This window comes from Lepidochelys kempii, chromosome 7, assembly GCF_965140265.1.
Source record: "Lepidochelys kempii isolate rLepKem1 chromosome 7, rLepKem1.hap2, whole genome shotgun sequence".
NCBI lineage: Eukaryota > Metazoa > Chordata > Testudines > Cheloniidae > Lepidochelys > Lepidochelys kempii.
In genome coordinates, this window is record NC_133262.1 from 110,942,716 (window position 1) to 110,963,331 (window position 20,616).

A 20,616-nucleotide genomic window follows, 5' to 3' on the forward strand; every position below is an offset into this window, starting at 1 on the left:
AATCGCATTCTAACACAGACACACACACACATCACCTTTGCAAGATCCAGGCATAGAGAAGATGCTCTGTGTGTATATCTTCTCCCTTTTGCATTGAAGGGGGGCTTAGCCAGCACTGCAGCATTGCACTCACCTATGTCCAGACCTGGTGGAAGCAAAGAGACTGGGAAGGCCAAAGTCAGGCGTGAGTATCGCAGAACAGGCCCTTATGGCTGCAAATTGTCCCAGTGCTCCAGTCCTGTGGGCTGTATACTTCTGTGGAGCTTTCCTCTCCCCCAGGGTCCTGTGGAGAGCTGTACCCCAGGGAAATTGTTAGTGGAATTGTATGGTGGAGCTGCACTACAGAGAGCTACTCAGGGCCAGAACTGTTACAGAGACACCTGGCTCTGGGCATAGAGCTCCAGCCTCCTAACCATCCGTGAAGATCTATCAGGTTGGGACAGTATTTTCCAAGTGAGAAGAGGGAAAACACTGCACCCTTGACAGGTTGATGTAGGGGGATCTCCCCAAGGAAGTCCTCATAGAGATTTCTTTCCCTTGACTCTCCTTCGCTTGGGTTTTCCATGAAAGGGGATCTGGGACTTGTATATCATACAATTAATATAGTGGTTGCCCTCCTACCTTCCAGTTTTCCCTTGGATAACTACAGTGTTGCCTACTCTAGTGATTTTATCCCAATCTCAAAATATTTGGTGTTTTTCCTAAAGCCCCAGCTCCTCGAGTCATGTGATTGTGAGAGCTCAGCTTTCTTTTACATATGGGCTAAAGTTTCTAGCTCTCATGGTTGCACAGAAAAGCTTGAAAACATGACCCCTAAAGGCTCACAACTCAGAAGGCAAATACAGAGAACCCCACATTTATTATTTCCTTTAAAATCTCATGATTATTCACACCAATCTGATCAGTTTTTAGGGACCTGATTCATGATTTTTGAACATCTGGGGTTGGTAGTACTGTAACTAGCTCATTCTACTGCAGTATCTGAGGAAGAGGTCTCTGGAGCTCAAAAGCTTGTCTCTTTCACCAACAGAAGTTGGGCCAATAAAAGATATTATTTCACCCATCTTGTCTTTCTCATAGCCTGAGACCAGCACGGCTACAACACTGCAAATAATAATATTAATAATAATTAATAATAAACAAAGAATAATGTGCTGACGTGTTGCTAGCCATTTCTTCCTGCAGGTGATGGCAATATAGTTTAGTCAGTTTAAAAATATTTATGTCTAAGTTCTATAATGACATCTCCTGTTGTCATGTGTGGGATGGTACATGGCACTACACAAAATTCCTCATATATCAACTCTCATTTGTTGTGTGCTCTTGTTTATGTAAGATACTCACAGTATCCAGAACCAGATTGTGCCCCTTGTTCTCATGGGTGGAAGGCAAGCCGTGCCTTAAACCCTGCAAAAAAAAAAACAAAAAAAACCCCACTACGTTAGAGAGAAGGGAGTAGAGTCTCTCCTGCTTTATCTCCCTTCCTTCCTCCCTCCCTCACAACCTCTATGGATCACCTCTGTGTGTTTGGGGCTTTGCAGTTTTGTGGGAGCATGCGAAGTGTGGAGGGCATGGTGCTGGGAAAGGGCCACTCTCTGTGGCATCGTGCCCTTCCAAACCCACTGGGATTTTCCCAGAGAAGATAGTGAGGGCTAAAACTTGCAAGGGCATACACACACTCCATTCCCACAAACCTTTCTGAAGGGGTTATTGGCCCAAGCCTGGTAGGGGAAGACTGGGGGCATGACTCCAAAAGAATTAATGCTGCCATGGTGAACAGGGTATCCATAGAACAGTGCAAAGGCATTAAGCCTTTGTGGATACCCTGAGATTAGGTTATTTCCAAGGATTTGAGGAGAATCTGCAGAGCCACTCCATAGAGGGAACAAACTCTGCCCCCTGAAATACAAGCACATTACATTTTCTACTTAATGTTGGCCTCCTGCAGGTTTTTATGATTTGCCCCTGAGATGGTTACTCAAAATAGTTTTTGGGTTTTTTTGTAATTGTAAAGATTCAAAGATAATGGGCTGTATCTTCACCTGTAGCCAAGCTGTGCTTGGCCCAGCTGAGGAGGGGTAAATGTGTTACTTATGCCAACTTTATGCTTCCATTACCTGATCATGTGGCTCATTTGGCCATCAGTGCAACTTAGAGCAACCTCTGAGCTGCTCTAAATTGTGTTGGCTGGTAATGCCCCCACCTCACCCCTAAAGGGCCATTCTACCTGATGGAGATCATCAGAGTCCAATAGCATTGAAGTCATGCCACCTACAGAATGATATCTATGCAAGCAATATGCCACCTGGGAATCCCTCCCCTTATGCGCGCACACTCACTCACACACACACACAAACACACACACAGACACACACCCCAACGGAGTACCAAGGTGTGATTTCCTGTTGATCCTTGATGTATCCTGAAATTGCAGGCCCTGTCCTTGCCATGAAGCTGTCAGTCTGAACTCTGAAGAAATGATATGCTGTATCTGAAACACAAAGTACCGTATTGATTTACCCACATCAATTTTCTGTCTCTGTAAGCTTTTCCATGGGAGAAAATGACTGGGTCTAGTATATTACTATCATTCACTCTGTAGCATTGTTTGTTTCCCACTTGATGTAATTTGGGATCAAGTGGAGTTTATTTTAAAACAAATAAACACCTATTGTGTAACGTACAATCTGTGGACTTTGCAGTAGTGTTTCAGTTCAGGAAAAATAAGTCATTGCATTAGGTATTTCATATTTTATTTATGGAATAGGTGCCCATGGATGGCTGGCAATAATGGAGACTTCTTTTTATTGACAGACCATGTACAGTCAGGCAGCTGCAGTGTGAGTTTCCCTAATCTGCCCTGTCAATAACCTCAGTCTTGACCTGGAGGGACCACCCTCTAAAGGGGTCAGAGTTAGTTCATTGATCATATACCAGCTCAGTCTGAGATTTCTCCTGAACCAGAGGCAGCCACTTGTGCTGAATTGTATGATCACTCTTTGTTCTTATTGTTGACACCAGATCACAATGTTATACTATGTGAGAAACACAGAAGTATATTCAAAACTACTGGCCACATTATGGAATCAAAATAACTGGTTGCTGACAGATTTATGGTCATAGCCCAATTACAATGCTGTTTATTGCTTCTAGAAGGGGTCCAAGTTTGTTTCTAATTTTAGAAGTAAGTGTGAGAAGTGACTACTTTGGCTACACAACTTGTGGAAGTGGGATCTAGTAATTTTCAGGACTCATTATTAATTGTTTGCATTCCCACATTATTTGTTGTTTGTATTGCTATAGCTTGTAGGTGCCCTAACCATGGAGCGGGACCCCATTGCTGGCACTGTACAAACCCAGAACATAAGGACCGTGCTGTAAATGGTCCCACTTCTTTCATTTTAATCTAGTTACATCTGTTTGACCCAAGGATGTCTCTTCAATTCCTCTAGACACAGCCTATTTCTTTCCACAGTGCCCTAGTGTTCTTCTTCCTTTCTTTTTTTTAAGATCAGGATGGTAGTAACCTCTGCACACCAGGCATTTTGTCAATTTCCCTCTGTGGTAACGTCCCTGATAAACAAGTTTTGGCACAGCCAAATGTACAGCTTTTTAGAGGGATAGGGGAATTATGCTTATGGTTGCCTTCAAATTCCTCCTGCACTGTGGGAACGTATTATATTTACCCATCTGTCTTATGCTGTGTAGTTTGTCATTTCATTATGCAGTAATTCTATGTGTCTTATCAGACCATCCATTCATCCTCCTTTTACACTGCCAAGCTCAAGCATACTTACTTCATTCCAAATGTGTTCCTTGTTCTGATTTGTCCCTTTTTTAGGACAGCTTGTAATGTGACCCCCTTCCCTCCTACATTCATATACTGCCATCTGCTGTGTGATAAGAGGCATTACAAGCACACATCTCAGTTTAATCATTCAGACAGGCATTTTTAAAAGCGCCCGCTAATTTGGGGGCTTCAGTTTATAGGTGTTCAACTTTACATGTCCAGGGTGTGATTTTCAGAGATGCCAAGCAACTTCTGTTCAGTTCAGCCGGCGTTCCCAGCACCTTTGAAAATTAGATGTCTCAAATTGGGCACCCAATATAGGAGGCCACCAAGGTTAATATAGATATTTGAAAATGCAGGTGTCAATAAATGCAATCATCATTTTAACCTGACCTTATTTTAGGGACCACTCAACCATTTTCCCTGTTGTATGAGCTGTATTCTGTTCCCATGAGATTATACATTTTGACCTGCTAATTTCTTTTAGAGCATGCAAAGATTTTTTAAAAAGGAAAAGGCAAGAAGCGTTTATGTTCTTTAAAAATGTTGAACAGTAATTTAATGCTGCGGATGTCAATGTGATTGACTGGATTAAAGTGAAAGCCTGTGGATAAATTGTGATGACGGACATATGTGAACAACAAGCTGTGGTCAAGAGATTAGAGAGTCATGACTCCTAGATTCCTTTCCCAGATCTGTGTAACTTTGTTATGTGACTACAAGCAAGTCACCCAATATCTCAATTTACCTTTTAGCTAGAAAATAACCCTCCCCAACTTGATAGTGTTGTTGTTAGCCTTAATGATTTAATTGCAAAGTATTTTGAGAACCTCTGGTGAAAGTTCCCTTGTAGATTATGAAATGTTGGTTCCATTGTGTCCTCTCAAAAGTAAAGACAATATGTTTTAAATAGAGATGAGCTCAAACCAAAGCATGGGAGACATACATTTCCAAATCTCGGAGGTGTTTAAATTCCAAATGTGGATCCAAATTTTGCAAATGGCCCATCTTTATGTAGGGCTAAATAAAAACTCCACATCCAAACAATGCCAGGCGTTAAAGTGTTTGAAATCTGGATGAGTGTTTTGTAGTCTGAGCTCATCTCTAATACAAAAACAAACAAACAAAAAACAAGCCCAAACTCCTGATGGACTATAACATTCCATAAAAGACTTTCTTAGTGAGAATAAGGGAGACAAATGTCAAAACATGTAAACTATGCCCTCTGCCTCCTTTGCCATGAATAATCCTGAGCAAAAGTCAGTGGAGATTATAATCATAAAGCCAGGAATTGAAGAGATATCTGGACTATAAAAAAGGATGTAAGGGAGGCTGACTCCAGTCAAAAAGACTTATATGGCAGCCAAGGCTTTTAAGGATGCTTAAAGATTACTTAGCTTGTAAGCTCTTTGAAGCAGTGACCATCTTTTTTTTATTATATATGCATGTACAGTTGAACTGGATGGAATTTTTTGTTCCTACAGAAAATTTTGACTTTTCATCAAAAAACAATTTTTGTTTGGCAGAACCAGAAATATTTCACTCAAAAACTGAACATTTTCAGCTAAAAATGGCTGACAACCAAAAATATTTCTGCTGAAAACTGATATTTTTTCAAGTTTTTAGTTTTCTGATAAAAGAAAGCAGACATTTTCCACAACTTTTTTTTTGCTTAGTCAAAAACCCAATTTTTCTACTAAAAATATTTGCAAGGGACTTTTTTTTTAACCAACCCTAGTGTACAGTGTCTCGCTCAATGGGTCACCAAACCCAGATTGAGGCCCCTCGACCTGACTGGAGGCTTTAGGCATCATTACAATGCAAATATTATTATTAATAATAAGAATCATTAGAGAAGTCTGAGAATGCCAGAAGGGGGGAGAGAGAAATCAGCTCACCATTTTGCTTTAGCCTTGTCAGGACATGTCAGTGGGATAGTTGCCAAGACGGTTAAAATATTAATGGATCCTGCCCAGACCACAGCAGATGGGAAACGTCTGGGCTGAGCAAAGAAATTTTTGTAGAAGGTTGTTGGATTGTCAAGTGAAATCTTTTCAGCAGGATAAAGCAGCCAGTGAAGGAGCATCTTGCCATGTGTGTGATATTTTGTATTTCCAAGGAAGAATGAATTATTATTTGTAATGTCACAGATATGTATTTCTGCCTGTATACTCACCCTCAATGACATTTTTGTCTCAATGGGATTTTCTTGGCAAATTATTTGAAATAAGGCCTTTCCACAGAAATCTGTGCCTAGCAGCTACAGTTGTTTAGTAGATATCACCGAGGGGAACAGTTTTAGAACTTCTCCATGTGCAAAAGATTTGGAGGAAGCAGGTGTGCAGGGATTTCGTCAGCTATTTGGCAAAAGCTTACTGCAGGGGAATCTGCCCACCAAAAGCCCAGCTCCGGTGTCAAAGCCACACCTACGTAAGCCTTGAAGAGCAAGTTCTGTGTCACTGGAGTGCTTCAGCGTAGACACTACCTACGCCAATGGGAGGGGTTTTCCTGTCAGCACAGGTAATCCACTTTCCCAAGAGGGGGCAGCTAAGACATATTTCTAGCCATGCTCTCTACATCACATGTGCAAAATGGGGCACTTTCAAAATCCCACATGCCATCCCCCTGACATGGCCCATGGTCAGAAGAAGGGTGCAGGTATGCAGCCCTCGACAGCCTGCATGCAATCACTGCTGGATTAATCTGTCAGCAGCAATCACAGGGCTGTCATGACAAAGGGTGAAATTCACTCCCTTAATGGGAGGCTGGCAAAAGAAAGGCCCTCTGCACCACTTAAGCCTCACATAGGGAATGCATGGGAGTGGGGTCACGTGTATGAGTAGTCGGGCAGGCACGTCTGCACGTTCCCTGCGTGCTGTGGAACCAGTCTCTGCACTGGTCCATGGGGGGTCTACCATAAAAATGTTACTTTGAGGGTGGGCTGGGGATGGATCAATGGGACTGCTGTAGCAGTACGGCAGCTCTGCACGTTGGTCCTTTGGTGAGGAGTTGGATTTCAGGCTTATTTGTCCAGGCTTTGTGTGTGTTAGGTGTGGTGGTGTCAAGAAGAGCGCGGGAGATTTCTTTTGTAAATTATTGGCTGTCTTAGGTGTGTTTGATTGTTATGGTGCTGGGTTACCAGCTGGGGTTATTGTTCTTGTACGAATTGGTTATGTATTTTGTTCAATGTTCAATGTTCAGGGTGTCTACAGAGTAGAGAGGCCCTTCTTGGTTCTAAAAATAGCAAAATAAAAATATATATGTACATTAAAGTCTGCTTTAAATGCAGCAGTGCACAAATTGAGGGGTGCCCCCTGGGGGGTACAAGAAGTTCTGGGGGGGGGCACAAAGAAACAGGGAGCCTACGGGTCCCACAGGATCCACTGCCATAATAGCAGGAGCAGGATAAAAATAGAGTGGGTATTGCAGGGCAGGACAGGAGCAGGATTAAAAAAAAATAGTCCTCCCATGCTGCAAACAATGTGAATGCCCCAGCCAGCAGCCGCCGCTCCTCGGTCGCCAAGATCAGAAGGCAGAGCCGCCGCCAGCAGCAGCACAGAAGTAAGGGTGGCAATGGGGTGGGGGCATGACAAATTCCATGCATGGTAAGGGGGGTGTGACTGGAAAAGTTTGCGCACCACTTTTCTAATGCACTGAACATGGACCAGGAGCCAGGACTCCTGAGTAATAAACCAGGCTGTGCCACTGATTTGCTGTGTAGCCTTGGGCAAGTCCCTTACCCTCTCATGCTCAGCTTTCCTAACTGCAAAGTGGAGATAATAGTACTTCTCTCTCCCTCACAGGGGTGATGTGAGGATTGAGTAATTATTGTTTGTACAGCACTTAGGAAAGGTAGAGTGCTATAAAGTATTAAGTCATCCAGAGGAAGGTAAACATTAGTTGGCACGTGGCGACTAAAGATTTCCATTGAAATCTCAATATGAGCAAGTGAACAAAAGCAGACATCTCTGAAGAGATAGAAGGGCTGGATGTGGAGGGTTCAGCTAGGAAGCAGGAAAAAGTGTTACCCGGAATGTGGATGTTTGAAGAGTTCCATTATGCTACTGTCAGTTTTTATTGCGTTGTGTCTCACATATGTCTGTGTTTTCTTGGTGGCAGGTAAAGAAAATGATCCCAGGTAAGTGCTGACAGTGAGGCTCACACATGCCCTGAGTAAAGAAACCTAACACTGCCTAACAGGAATGTTTTTCACAGTTGGATGTTTATGTGAAGACATCAGCTTCATTTGGCAGGTCAGTGGATGATGTTTTAGGATCAGCTGAAACCAATGGGACCCTGTGCTGGGCATATATGAGAACTTATCTGAGTGTCCAAATTCCCAGGTACCATGTGTGACACATACAAGTGCTGATAACAGACTGAATTTTATGTCCTGACTCAGTCATCTCATCTGACATGGGTCAGGGTTCCAAAAGTCACTTCCTCTCTCGCATGATCGTTGCTAGTAGCCACTGATTCCTCAGGCTACTGTTACACCTGGCAATTGTGTAGTGTTTCTGAGTTAGAGTTTCAAGCCCAGCCTCTTTGTGGTGCCTATCAGCTGTGGGTACAAAATAAGCAGGGGTTCCACTTTGTGCTTGTAGTTATTTCTGGACACAAATGATGTCTACCTGCCATATTACACCCAAAACCAAATAACATAAATCCCTCCCACAGATAGTTGTAGACACAAAACTGTTTATGCCGAAAGGGAGTCTGGGCTAAAAGCTATGTCTTCCATTCAAAAGACTTCACACACATTCTCTGTTCAATTTTCAAAGCAGCCCCACACAGTAGGCACGTCTGAATTGTGATCCCCATTTTATAGAAGGGGAAACCAAGGCAGAAATTAAGTGATTTATCTAGAGACAGAGAGAGAGTCATGGTAAGAGTAAGGGTTAGAATTCAAGTAGGCTGATTGGGGTAATAGGAGTTAATAATCTAGTCAGGTGTGAGCTAAAGAGCCAATTAGCCCATCAGCTCAAGACTGATCGGAAAGACACACAAAGGAAGTGCAGGAGGGAGGAGTAGGAAGAGCTGAGCCCAGAGCTCCCTAGAAAGGGAGAGCTCTTCTCCTCTGGCACTGGGGAACGGACAGAGGATACAAGGGACATTGTAAGTAGTATTGCTGCACAAACCTGTAAAGGTGTCGATGGAGGGAACTTAAATGACCAGCATGGTGTGGAGATCCAACCAGTGGAGTCTGAGCAGGTGTCTGTGAGGCAAGGTGCGGTCTGCTCCTGCCTTTTTGCACCGTGATTTGGGTCCAGGTCCAGGTCCAGCACCAGGGCTTCTCCTAGGCACTACGGCAATCGAAACAACAAATCGTTCTGAGCTGACAAAGATCTCCCATCTATCAGTGTTGAGCTGTATAGAGAAATAGCTCTGAATCAATCTGGCATGTGGAGTATGGAGACCTGTGAAAAGCACAAAGCTTTAACAATGTCACTGAAATCAACAGCCCTGATTTTCTAATATTTACAGAAGGAGGAGGAAGGTCTTATGGTTGGGCAAGACTGAGGTCTGAAAAAAATTCACACACACGTGCAGCAGGTGTTATATTAACAATGTTTGTAACCAGGATCAATCAAGATTATTGAAAAAGTCCACATGTACAGAAAGAGTCCATCCACTTTCTTATTTCAGATTGTCTTCTGCCTTTCTTGGTATGTTTAATTGCCCCTCTTATTATGATCATATTAAGGGCATGTGGTGCCATAATGATTTAAAGGCCCCTATATGTCATGATATGGTGCTGAAAGTTTCAGACACTGCCATATGAAATAAAAGCACCATTGTCCCTGCATTTTTATTTGTTCTATAAATGCTGGAAACACTATGAAAGTTTTCAGAAAGATAAATTGGCATTTGTATTAAGTGACTACTTTACACAGTTTTTCTTTCTACTTTAACTTGGCAAAAAAAGTGTAAAATGTTCAGAGGAGAAATATTCCATTACTATACTAGAAATAGGAAACCTCTAGTAAAAATTGCTGCAGTACAATATCCTAATACACCATTAAAATTAGCTTGTGAAATCATGAGAGATTGTGAATTAAAATTAATTATAGAAATCCATGAATGTTCTGGAAAGGACATCCTTTTCCTAAAAAAGAGACTCAGTGTTGCCAAGTCTAATGATTTTATCATGAGTTTTGCAATGTTTGGTGTCTTTCTTAAAGCTCCAGCTCCCGGAGGCATGTGATTAGCTGAGAATCTGAGCTTTCAAAAACATAAGTTTCAGTTAGAGAGACGCTTGAAAATGTAAGCGTACCTGAAGGCTCCAAGTCAGAATGTGAATAAAAAGAATCCCCCATTTATTTTTAGGTCTTCTCATTTTTTAAGCCAATCTCACGAGTTTTGGAAACTTGACTCATGATTTTATCACCCTCTGGGCTGGCAATACTGAAGACTACCTCTTGCTATGGTACAATGGAGGCAGTGCAGTCTCATCAAGGAGCAGGCCTAGACCCTACAGTCTTATGATGGGATAGATTTTTACTCATCGTGTGTACCTGCGCAGGGACCCAAAGGGGATTAATAACCTGAATTACACCTCTGCATGCTTGTCCACTTCACTCCAGGAGCAGGGAGGAGGAGAACATGGGAAGAGTCTTGGCTCTGCCCCTAAGTGCACTTAGCTAACGCAGATGAGCCAATGGGGGAGGGTGGGTAGTAATTTACCACTGGTACGGGTCAGAAGAATATTACTACCTCCCTAAAGGAAGGGAGAGAATTGTGGCTCCCCACACCAGAAGTTTCTTCCCTAGGCTGCTTCTATGGTGCCGCAATAACATACTGCCCTTTATTATAGGCTGTGTCACAGTGACACAATATATGTATTTTTAGAACTCTTAATCTCTTTAATTAGGATAGTTAAAGTTTATAGAGCACATTTTATATGAGAGTATTATAGGCAAGTCAAATTTGCTAGGGATTGTTGAGGTTATTTTTACGTGTTTCCTATGACCTCTTTAAAACAAGGAAAGTGCATTTGGACGGTGTTACTATGTATTTATTATATGCTGTTAGAAGTTTGCTGTGTGCTTTTATTGTAGGTGAACTGCTATTTAATCAAATTATTAGCTTGAAGATAGTCTCCTGGGTCAACATCTCCAGCTTCTGCAATGCAGTTACTATGAATATCAACAAAAATCTGCAGAAAACTGGAAATTTGGGACACTTTAGAGACTAACAAATTTATTTGAGCATAAGCTGTAGCTCACGAAAGCTTATGCTCAAATAAATTGGTTAGTCTCTAAGGTGCCACAAGTACTCCTTTTCTTTTTGCGAATACAGACTAACATGGCTGCTCCTCTGAAACCTGTAAGAAAACTGAATTTAATACCAAAACAAATGACACAAGGGACTGGACAACAGTTTTAGTCCTGTTCATATTTAATTCACTATAATCCTGTATTTCTCAGTTTATTTGAAGCTGTTGTAGTGTTTCCATCTTGCTGCAGAAGTAAGCCCCTGAATGCTGTATGAACCAGGGAGCATGAGTGCAGAATTTAGGCCAGTCTTGCCACTCTGAATTTTGTGAGGGCTTGGCTATGAGACTCCATGGTGTCCTTACAAAGTTGTTTTTCTCTTTACTGTAATGTTATGCAAGTACAGAACCCTGGGAAAGTACAACCTACTTTAAATTTAAAAGGTTAATAGTATTAATCTATTCAATTGGGAATGTGATAAACTGGTTAACTCCAATGCTTTGGAAAGGTTAATGTCTCCTTAAGTGAGGTGCACATTGCCAGCTCTTTTAGGGACAGCAAAAGGGAAGCAGAGGACAGAAATGCCAGCAATGCAGAGGGAGAAATCATGTGGCTGATCAGCTACTCAGTTGTGCCCAGAAAAAGGCCAAGAGAAAGCTTACACAAGCAGATAACTGTGAAGTCCTTCACAGTGAGGAAAATCAAGGACAGGAAGTGGAATAAACAAAGCTGGAGGTAAAAGGGGAATAGCTTGCACTGAGCCTGTCCTACCTGATTGGAGCTGAGTGAGTGGAGAAATCCTGTTTGTAACTTTCATGACAGAGAAATCTGGATCATGGTGAAAATACTCTCAAGTTGTTCCCTGAAAAACTGCAAAATGTCAATGATTCACCGGTAAGGGTGAATTCCTTAGCTTTAAGAACCTATCAACACAGTATTACTGAGGCTTGCATACTAGTCATATGATCTGGGATTGCTAAATTGAGTTGTCCAGTTAATAAAGAAAGACATGCTGGAACATCTGCAGGGCTGGATTGAGCTTATGTATTCAAAATATAGCATGTATGTGACAGCATCAGAAACAAAACTGCTTTTATTACTGTCTGAGTGGAAGTAAGTGTTCAAGCTGCTGTTGGAACAATAAAGAGGAACTCTGTCATCCTAACTATCAAGTGGGTGCTTATTTCTGAAGGAAAAATTGCAGAAACCTGGAAAGGAGGCTTGCCGAGGTTTAATATATTGTCTACAGTAGTGGGGTTTTCTGAAACCAGATGCTCTGAGAGCCTCACCATTGCTACACATTGCAGGAGAGATGGTATTCTAGGGGTGATTCTGATCTCACCTCATCTTAAATCAGAGCTAGCTCCATTACTCAGTGGAGTTCCACAGGTGTAAATGGGGTCAGAGGTGGGGCCAGGTTGTATATTTCCTTCCAATGGGATGATGTTGACAGACTAAAAGCTAGCAAAATAAATGAAAATTTCAGAGATGATGCATCCCCAAGAATAAAATTGGAAGGGGAAAGGCAGAAATCACAAACTGGTTGTAATAACTGAAAGAAGTTTTGAGGAGGGATGTGTGGAAACATGTAAATGCAAATAAGCCTTTTGAGTTTTCAGTGGTACAGCTCTGAATCTGGGAGTCACAATGATCCTCCTGCATCTCCCTTCCCTCCACTCCGTCCAAATGCAGCTGGGACAAAGTGGAGAATCAAAGACCTGGTCTTAAAATCCAGCCAAAAAAATGCGGAAGCCAGGAAATAAAGGAGTGTTTCAAAGATTCATGGGTGAATACATCCAAACCTTCTCACAGACAAGCTCTCTACTTCAAATCTATATTGAAAAATAGGTTGGTTAGCATTGCTGTACCCCAAAATCAAAGCTTTTAGGAATTAAAATAGGTGCCACAAGTACCCCTGGAAGCATATAAATGCAAACAATCCTTTTGAGCTTTCAGTGGGCGTGAGTTCACATGGCTTTATAGCAAAGCTGCTGCCAGAAGGCCACCCAGTAGCATCCACTTCCATGGGGTCACAACAGAATTATACAACAGTAGAGAAAATAAAAATTGTTGGTGACCCTGTAGTTTGTGATACCTTAGATTCTATGGATACGTTTGCATCCAGAAAGCAATCGAAGTCTAAATAGACCATTGCCCATCAGAATCCAGTCTCAGAAAAGAGCTGTATAAAGCAGTTTCCCAACTGGTGTGCTGTGGCACATTGGTGTCCCACCAGGCCCGAACAGGTGTGCTGCAGAATTTTTTTGAAAAACTACCGGGGGGGAAGCCACCTGCTGATTGGCCCTCTGCCTCACTGCCCTGATTCCTCCAGGGTCAGGGACACCAATCAGTCTCCCTCTCTCCCACCACTCCCGTCCTATGTGAGCGACCAGCCCCTCTTCTTCCTTCCTGCAGCCACTGGCCAGGGTGGGAAGAAGAGCCCCCAGAGCTTGAGATGTGCCGTGGCAGAGAAAAGGTTGGGAACCACTGGTATAAAGCTCCATTAGGGATACTGTTATTTATTCACTGACCACCCAAAAGTGTGCTAGGTGCCAGCCAGACACCTGAGAAAGATACTGTTCCTGCCCTGGAAAACTTGGTCTAAAGATTTAGACAAGAGGCAGTGGGAGAAAGCAACAAACAATAAGCTGGAAATAAGGAGAGGCAATGGACAAAGGTGATATTTAGACTGGAAGCTCTTTGGGACAAGAACTGTCTTTTTGTTCTGTGTTTGTACAGCACCGTGCACAATGGGCCTCTGACTGGGGCTCTGAGGCACTGCAGTAATACAGACACATAATACACCAATAAGGTCAAGCAGTATCCTCAGCACAAACTGTTATGTGCCCTCTTGGGGTTATTATAGATGTGCATAGACACAGGTGCTTTGTATATAAAATATGGATTATATTGATGAGTTTTAAAAATATTTTAAAAATTTAAATGTATTAATTAGTTGAAATAAACCTCTGGGGACTGGTTTCTTTGAGCCTGCAGCAATAGCTGCTCCTCAAGTACTGTAAATATAACATTTATGCTCTTCACTGCATTATGTTGTTAAAGACCGCCTTGTACACAGTTCTTTAATCAAAAACCAATTTTAGTTCAGATTTCTTTCTACAGTGACTGGATATGATCCTCACTTTGCTGGAGGACTGTAGCAAGAACTTTTTCCAACATGGGCTTATTTAAGGGTAGAGAGACTCTTCCACAAAGGAGGCCGGAAGAGCAATATATACTTAAGAATATAAGGATTGCCATACCAGATGGGCCCAAGGGTACGTCTAGACTGGAATCCTGTTCCGATAGTGTCCAGTTCCAAATTCTTCAGAAGAAAGTGTCAATCTCCCTGCAGAACCCCCCTCCCCCCATACACATCCAGTGGGCAATTATGCGGTAACATGCTTATGTGTTAATTTACTGCCTGGTTCTTATTAACTTTTAGACTCAAAACCATCAATTGCGCACATAGCTAGGCTATATAGCATGTTAATATTGCTGCTACCCCTGTCTTCCCTACCCTTTTCCCCTCCATTTGCTCATTGTACTTTTGTTGCATCTTGTCATAAATTATACTGGTGCAATGACTATCTCCTACTATATATTTGTATAGCATTTGGCACAATAAGTGCCTGATCCTTCAACATAATAGAAGTCACAAATAATAGTAATAAATCTGTATAACTGTAGATGATATTTCTGCTATCTAAATAATGACAGGTTTCAGAGTAGCAGCTGTGTTAGTCTGTATTCGCAAAAAGAAAAGGAGTACTTGTGGCACCTTAGAGACTAACCAATTGATTTGAGCATAAGCTTTCGTGAGCTACAGCTCACTTCATCGGATGCATAAAGTGGAAAATACAGTGAGGAGATTTATATACACACAGGCCATGAAAAAAATGGGTGTTTATCATACACATTGTAAGGAGAGTGATCACTTAAATAATGTCCCTCTAAGCTCGTTGCCTCTGTATCTTGTAGCAGTGAGTCCAACGGGTTGATATGTTGTGTATAAAAGTATTTGTTTTCAGCAGTTTCATTTTCTTCGTACTTAAGTCACAGATAGGTAAATGTTAAATAGTTTTCAGTCATACATAGGGTGACCAGATATCCCATTTTTAAAAGGGCAGTCCCGTTTTCTGGGACTTTTTCCTATATAGGCACCTATTACCCCCCATCCCCGTCCCGTTTTTTCACAGTTGCTATCTGTCACTATCACCCTAGTCGTACAACATATAGGAAGTCAATTTGAAGACACCAAATTGTTAAACAGGTGATCATGAAAGAGCTAGATAACAGTAACCATTCAGCAAGTTCCCAAACACATTGTCATTGCACAGATGTCAAGCATGTTAATAAAAAAACAACGCTCCCCCCCCCCCCCCACACACACACACTTTTTTCTGTTACTAGCTGCCTGGTCTGGCTACTACCAGTTGCCATTTAGTTTAAAATTCCTTCTTGAATTAGGATCAATACAATACAAGCACTTAATTGTAAGCGCAAAATTGTGCTTAGGAAACTGGAGCCCAAAGTAGGATAAATTCTCCATAGAAAGAGAGTAGGTCATGATAGGATAGGCCACAGCAATGATAGAGAAAGGCTGTGCAAGGGTTAAGTATTTGAAATGTGTTGTGTGCTTTAAATTGAAACAGAGGACTGTTTAAGCCATAGAGGAGATACGCTGAGATGGCCTGTAAAATGCATAGGCCCTCATTCTGTAAACAATTCCAGGTGGGTGGACCCCTGCAGAGCCCCCTTTCCATGATCAGGGCCTAAATAAGAACAATAATGTATTCCAATCCATGGGAACTCCTCCTTGTCTAAAATCCAGCAGTTGGAGGTGCAGCTTCCTGAATTAATATACTGAAGGTAACTTTTGAACAATGACAGATCTTGTATAGTTAATAAACCAGAAAGAAAGCTACCATATATACTTGATCATAAGCCGGTTTGTTTATAAGCCAACCCCACCAAGACGGATACGTAAAAATGGAAAATTTTTATGACCCATTCAGAAGCCGACCCTATAATTCGGGGTCGGCAAACTTTGGCTCCGGGGCCATCAGGATAAGCCGCTGGCGGGCCAAGATGGTTTTGTTTACCTCGAGCGTCGGCAGGCACGGAGGTAAACCTAAGTAAACAAAGTGTCCTGGCGCACCAGCTGCTACCCTCATGGGCCGGGACAGCAACTTGTAGGGAAATTTGGGGGGGGGGGGAGAAGCTGGGGGTCAAGGGAGTAACCCCTATGACCACCCCCCACGTGACCTCAGCCCTAGCTCTGGACCCCCATGCTCTCCCCATCCCATCCCTTCCCACCTTAGCTGGGGAGGGCCAGGAGAGGATGTCTCTGGCCTGGCAGGAGCTGCTCTGGCAGGCCGGGCAGTGCGCCCACAGCCTGCTCCGGCGGGCCGGGCCAGGCTGTGCGGCCACAGCCTGCATTGGTGGGCGGGGTCGCGTGGCGCGGCTGCAGCCTGCCAGCCCCGGAGCTGCAGCTGCTTCGGAGGCTGGGGGGAGAGCAGCATGGCCAGAAGCAGAGAGACTCTGGCCCTGCCTCTTCCCTTCTGGCCCCGCTGGCTGCGCTGCCTCTACTTGCCCCCTCTGTTGGGGGGAGGGGCTGCGTCTCCCCCTCTCTATATCCGTTCATAAGCTGACCCCCTTCTCTGAGGCTTCCCTTTTTTACTAAAAAAATTCGGCTTATGAACGAGTATATACGGTACTTTTCCCACTGAATTGAACAGTTTCCAAAAAAAACAAACTGTAGCTGAGCAAAATGGAATTTTGGCCTAGTTTTGCATCACATTTTCCCCTGACTGATTTGAAGTGGATTATTGTAATCATACTAAATTATGTTATTTGTGAACAGAACAGCTCCTCGCTGCTCAATGTGGTCTCCAGCAATCTCCCTTGATTCAGCACCATGACTAAAACTCCCAGGCTAGACTTTCAGGCCACCAGTCACAGAACTAGTTCATTTTGTACCTGTTATATTTTGCACAACGGAGGCCAGTTGCAAATTGGCTCTGTTTTTTGTCTTGCTGGCTAGCTGCTATTGGGAAAGAACAGCAATGCCCTGCTAGCCAGCTCTAAGGGAGAGCACTCCATTGGCAGTAGTGCCAGTTTGTTGCCAACTGGCCTCTCATCTAAGTGACCCTGTCCAACTCCTCCCTCTTGTTTTTACTTACTCTCCTTCGTTTTATTAAGTCTAAACTCGAGAGGAGAAGCTTCTTGAGGCCGGGGCCTATCTGCCTGCTGTATGAGGCACCTAGCATGCCTTTGGGTACAGTACAGATACAACAACAACTATTAAAATGTCTCGGATCAGTCCTCAGAAGATTTGCTTAAGCTAGACGAGTGCGAGTTGTTCTCATGCAGCTGGGGGAGCAATGTGGAGACTGCAGCATGAGAAAATCTGCCACAAAACTCTTGTCCCCCCTGCGCGATTGCCACGCTTAGCCTATTCAGCATGGCTTTCAGGAAAAAAACTAAGAGGATTTATTTCCCCCTTCAGATTAAGTGATCTCCAATGATCTCACCCACAGCAAATCAGCAGAGGGCAGGCAGTGAGAGTAACTACATTTTCTGTAAAATGGGGGTAGCGGGGCACGTTCATTTGAAAATCATCAGCTAAATTAACAAAGGCATGAACATGCATTAGACTAAAGCTATTTGGCTTATTAAAGGCTCCTCTCACATCACTTCCTTCTGCATGTGTCTCTTTATGTATTTTCTTTGTTTTTTACTTCAGAGCCTTTTTCTTTGTCGTTTCCAAAAGTTAAAAACAAAGAGATTGTATTTTTTTAAGGGGGAACCCCCAGCTTCCAGCAGTAAGAAACAGTATTTGCAACAGACAGCCTAAGATGCTACGTATTAGGAAGATTAAATACTATACTGTGTAAAGTTTATATAACGGTATGTGATTATAACTGTGTTAACTAAAGAAAGTTAACTTAATGATGTTTTACTTTCTTAGAAAAACATCTACAGGAATCTTTGTTTGCTTGGGGTTATTTTACTTTACTGTGGAAAATATTTAGCTTCAATTAGTTTGACTCTCATTGTCAGTTACTTTGACTACCATTGACCTCACTGGGCTTTGGGATCAGGCCCTGACTGAGGGAACAACCTTTTTTCTTTTTTAAAAATTCTCTGTTAGAATAATTCTCATATCTAATGAACAACTGTAGAGAATGGACACAAAACTGAACAAGGAGGAAATACGATAGTAACAACTGCAGGTGATAGCAAATAAAGAAGCTATAGAATGTAAGCCATTTTCCAGGAGAAACGAGTAGATTTTTCTAGAAAATCAAGGTTTTTCGCCTAAGAGTTTGAACTCTTTCATGAATTATTCAGATAAATTATAAACCTTGGATTAGCACCGAGTGAGTGAGCTATAAACCCTTCTCGTTTCCCCATTTACAGCTACTTAGAATCCTAAGAAACACTTGTATTTGGATTTATTTGTACTGAGACTGGTAGCTGGGATTTTCAAATGTATTCCAGAGATGACTCAGTTCTGCTCCCATTAAAGTCAATGGGCATTTTTCCACTGAAATCAAACCAGAGTTGGGCCATCACTGAGTGCTTTGAAAATTGCATCCATAGGAGTCAATGGGGACTTTCCAATCCCTGCCCCAGTGCTACAACTGAAGTGAAATGAATGGGTCTATGTCTGGACAGAGGGGTCTGCCCATGCAGAGGGATCCTGCCCATTGCAGTACCTGGCCCCATGAGAGTGAGTGATGGATCCTGGACCATTCAGGAATTCTTCTATATCATTTCATCTCTGCGAACCCTCCTTTGGTAATATTTTTTTTAAAATAGCGTCATCCTTGTCAAACTCCAGCTTCTCCTTGTAGTTCAACACCAAACCAAGAAAAAAACCCTCTAAAATAATCTATTTGTAATTGATACTTTCTCTTTATTTTAGTAAAACAAGAGAGCTTTCCTACAAAAACAAGCTCTTTAGTTATTCAGGTGTGACTAGTACTTAATCACCATTTTACCTCTTCTGTGCAATAGTGCATTTATTTAAAAGCTCGTTTTTAGAATGTCTTCTTTTGCTGACATTTACTTTTGCATAGGAGTAACAATATTATAAAAGAGTCCAGGTGTAAAAATATTACACTTATAATAATGATTCACTGTCCATTAACCTTTAAATCCCATAAAGGCTATATTAAATGCTCAAAATTGAGTGGACTTGCTAAATTTAAACATTTATGAAGAATCATCTAATTTCATACTATTTTTTTCTATCAAGTGGTACAATGTAATATAAAACCAAACAAAGCTTATGTCCTAATCATTCCTCTCCTGGTGTTTTTTTATTTATTTTTTTTAAATAGTGCCCCCTTTTTAAAGTAACAGAACAAAGAATTTACAATCTGAGGATGTAAGAATTGGCCGATAAAGTGATTGCAATAAGAAAAATAGGTTATGGTACAACCGAAGATGGGTTATGTATATAGAGAGATTTTAAAATGTTCAATACTTTGTGAAGCTAAATCAACTTTATAGGGTTTCCCTCTCTTCATTTTCATAACTTCTTCCTTTTAGTATCTTCTCCTTTTCTGCAGTCTTGTAGCACATTTGGTCATTTTATATTCCTCTTTATGCAAACAGATGATGTTCTTTATTCCCCCCTCCCCTCCCCATATCTCAGAATGTTTCTGTACTCTGTGTGTTATCTCTAGCTTCAATCTATGCCTGTTTGCTGGGTTTGGGGGTTTTTGTCCTGCTGCACTGTAAGTGGTTTGAGTGTTGGTTTCTCCTCTTCTGTGTTTATCAGCCTTCACGAATGAGATTCCTGTGTTGGCCCTTTTCTCTTTGGCTTCTCATTGCCGTCTGTTTTTGCTCTGTGTGTGTTTTGTTTCTTCCTCTTTCCCCCATAGTTTGAGAGTTTTTTGTATTATTTTCTGATATTTTTATTTTATTGAAATGTGGATTTTCCCTCCCTGTATTAGATTGTTAATATGAAAAATGTTGGCATTTTTTATCAAATGAGAAAAATTAAAAACAAAATAGGAACATTTCAAGAATTTAAATTCCAGTCTTCTTTCTACCACAAGAAACCAAGAATTCCTTTTCTTTAAGACAATCACAGATTTTATCACCATGACTGGTTTCCATTAACTTTTTAACTAGAAAGACATTTAGTACACTTGAAAGCTGTCTCTTATGTGATGACAGAATTGCCTGTTTTAGTATTTTTACTGGTTAGCTTCAAAAGCCCAAGTCTATCACTGTCTACAGCCAATATCCAGTCCTTACTGATCCTCTGGCAGCCCATGCAACTTCATCTTCCAAGCTAAGCTATTATGAAAATGTTTTATTATTTATTTTGTTTTATTAAAAAACAGTTTTAAAATGTGAAAAAAATTGATCCAGCAAGACTTCCTCATCTGGGTACATCTCATTCAATCAATTCCCTACCACTGCAGGGGCCTCAGGCACTGGTGTACTTCAGTCCTTCCTGTTCGTTGCTTGACACACAGTAGTTTAGTCTCCTGAGGTCCGTAATGCTTTGGTCTAATTCTAGTGGTTGGGCTTGGTGTGGAGGTGGCTGGGTGATGTTTAGAGGCCTGTGATATGCAGGAGGTCAGACTA

The 20,616-nt window shown here is 41.9% G+C and overlaps 1 long non-coding RNA gene across 1 annotated transcript; it reads right to left on the bottom strand.

Annotated features, from left to right (window-relative positions):
• Positions 1-1,344: 1,344 nt before the first annotated feature.
• LOC140915379 (uncharacterized) lies at positions 1,345-9,089 on the bottom strand. Its single transcript, XR_012160143.1, has 3 exons — positions 8,929-9,089; positions 2,376-2,491; positions 1,345-1,407 (listed from the first exon to the last, which is right to left on the bottom strand). It is a non-coding gene; the product is annotated as an uncharacterized lncRNA (long non-coding RNA).
• Positions 9,090-20,616: the final 11,527 nt, after the last annotated feature.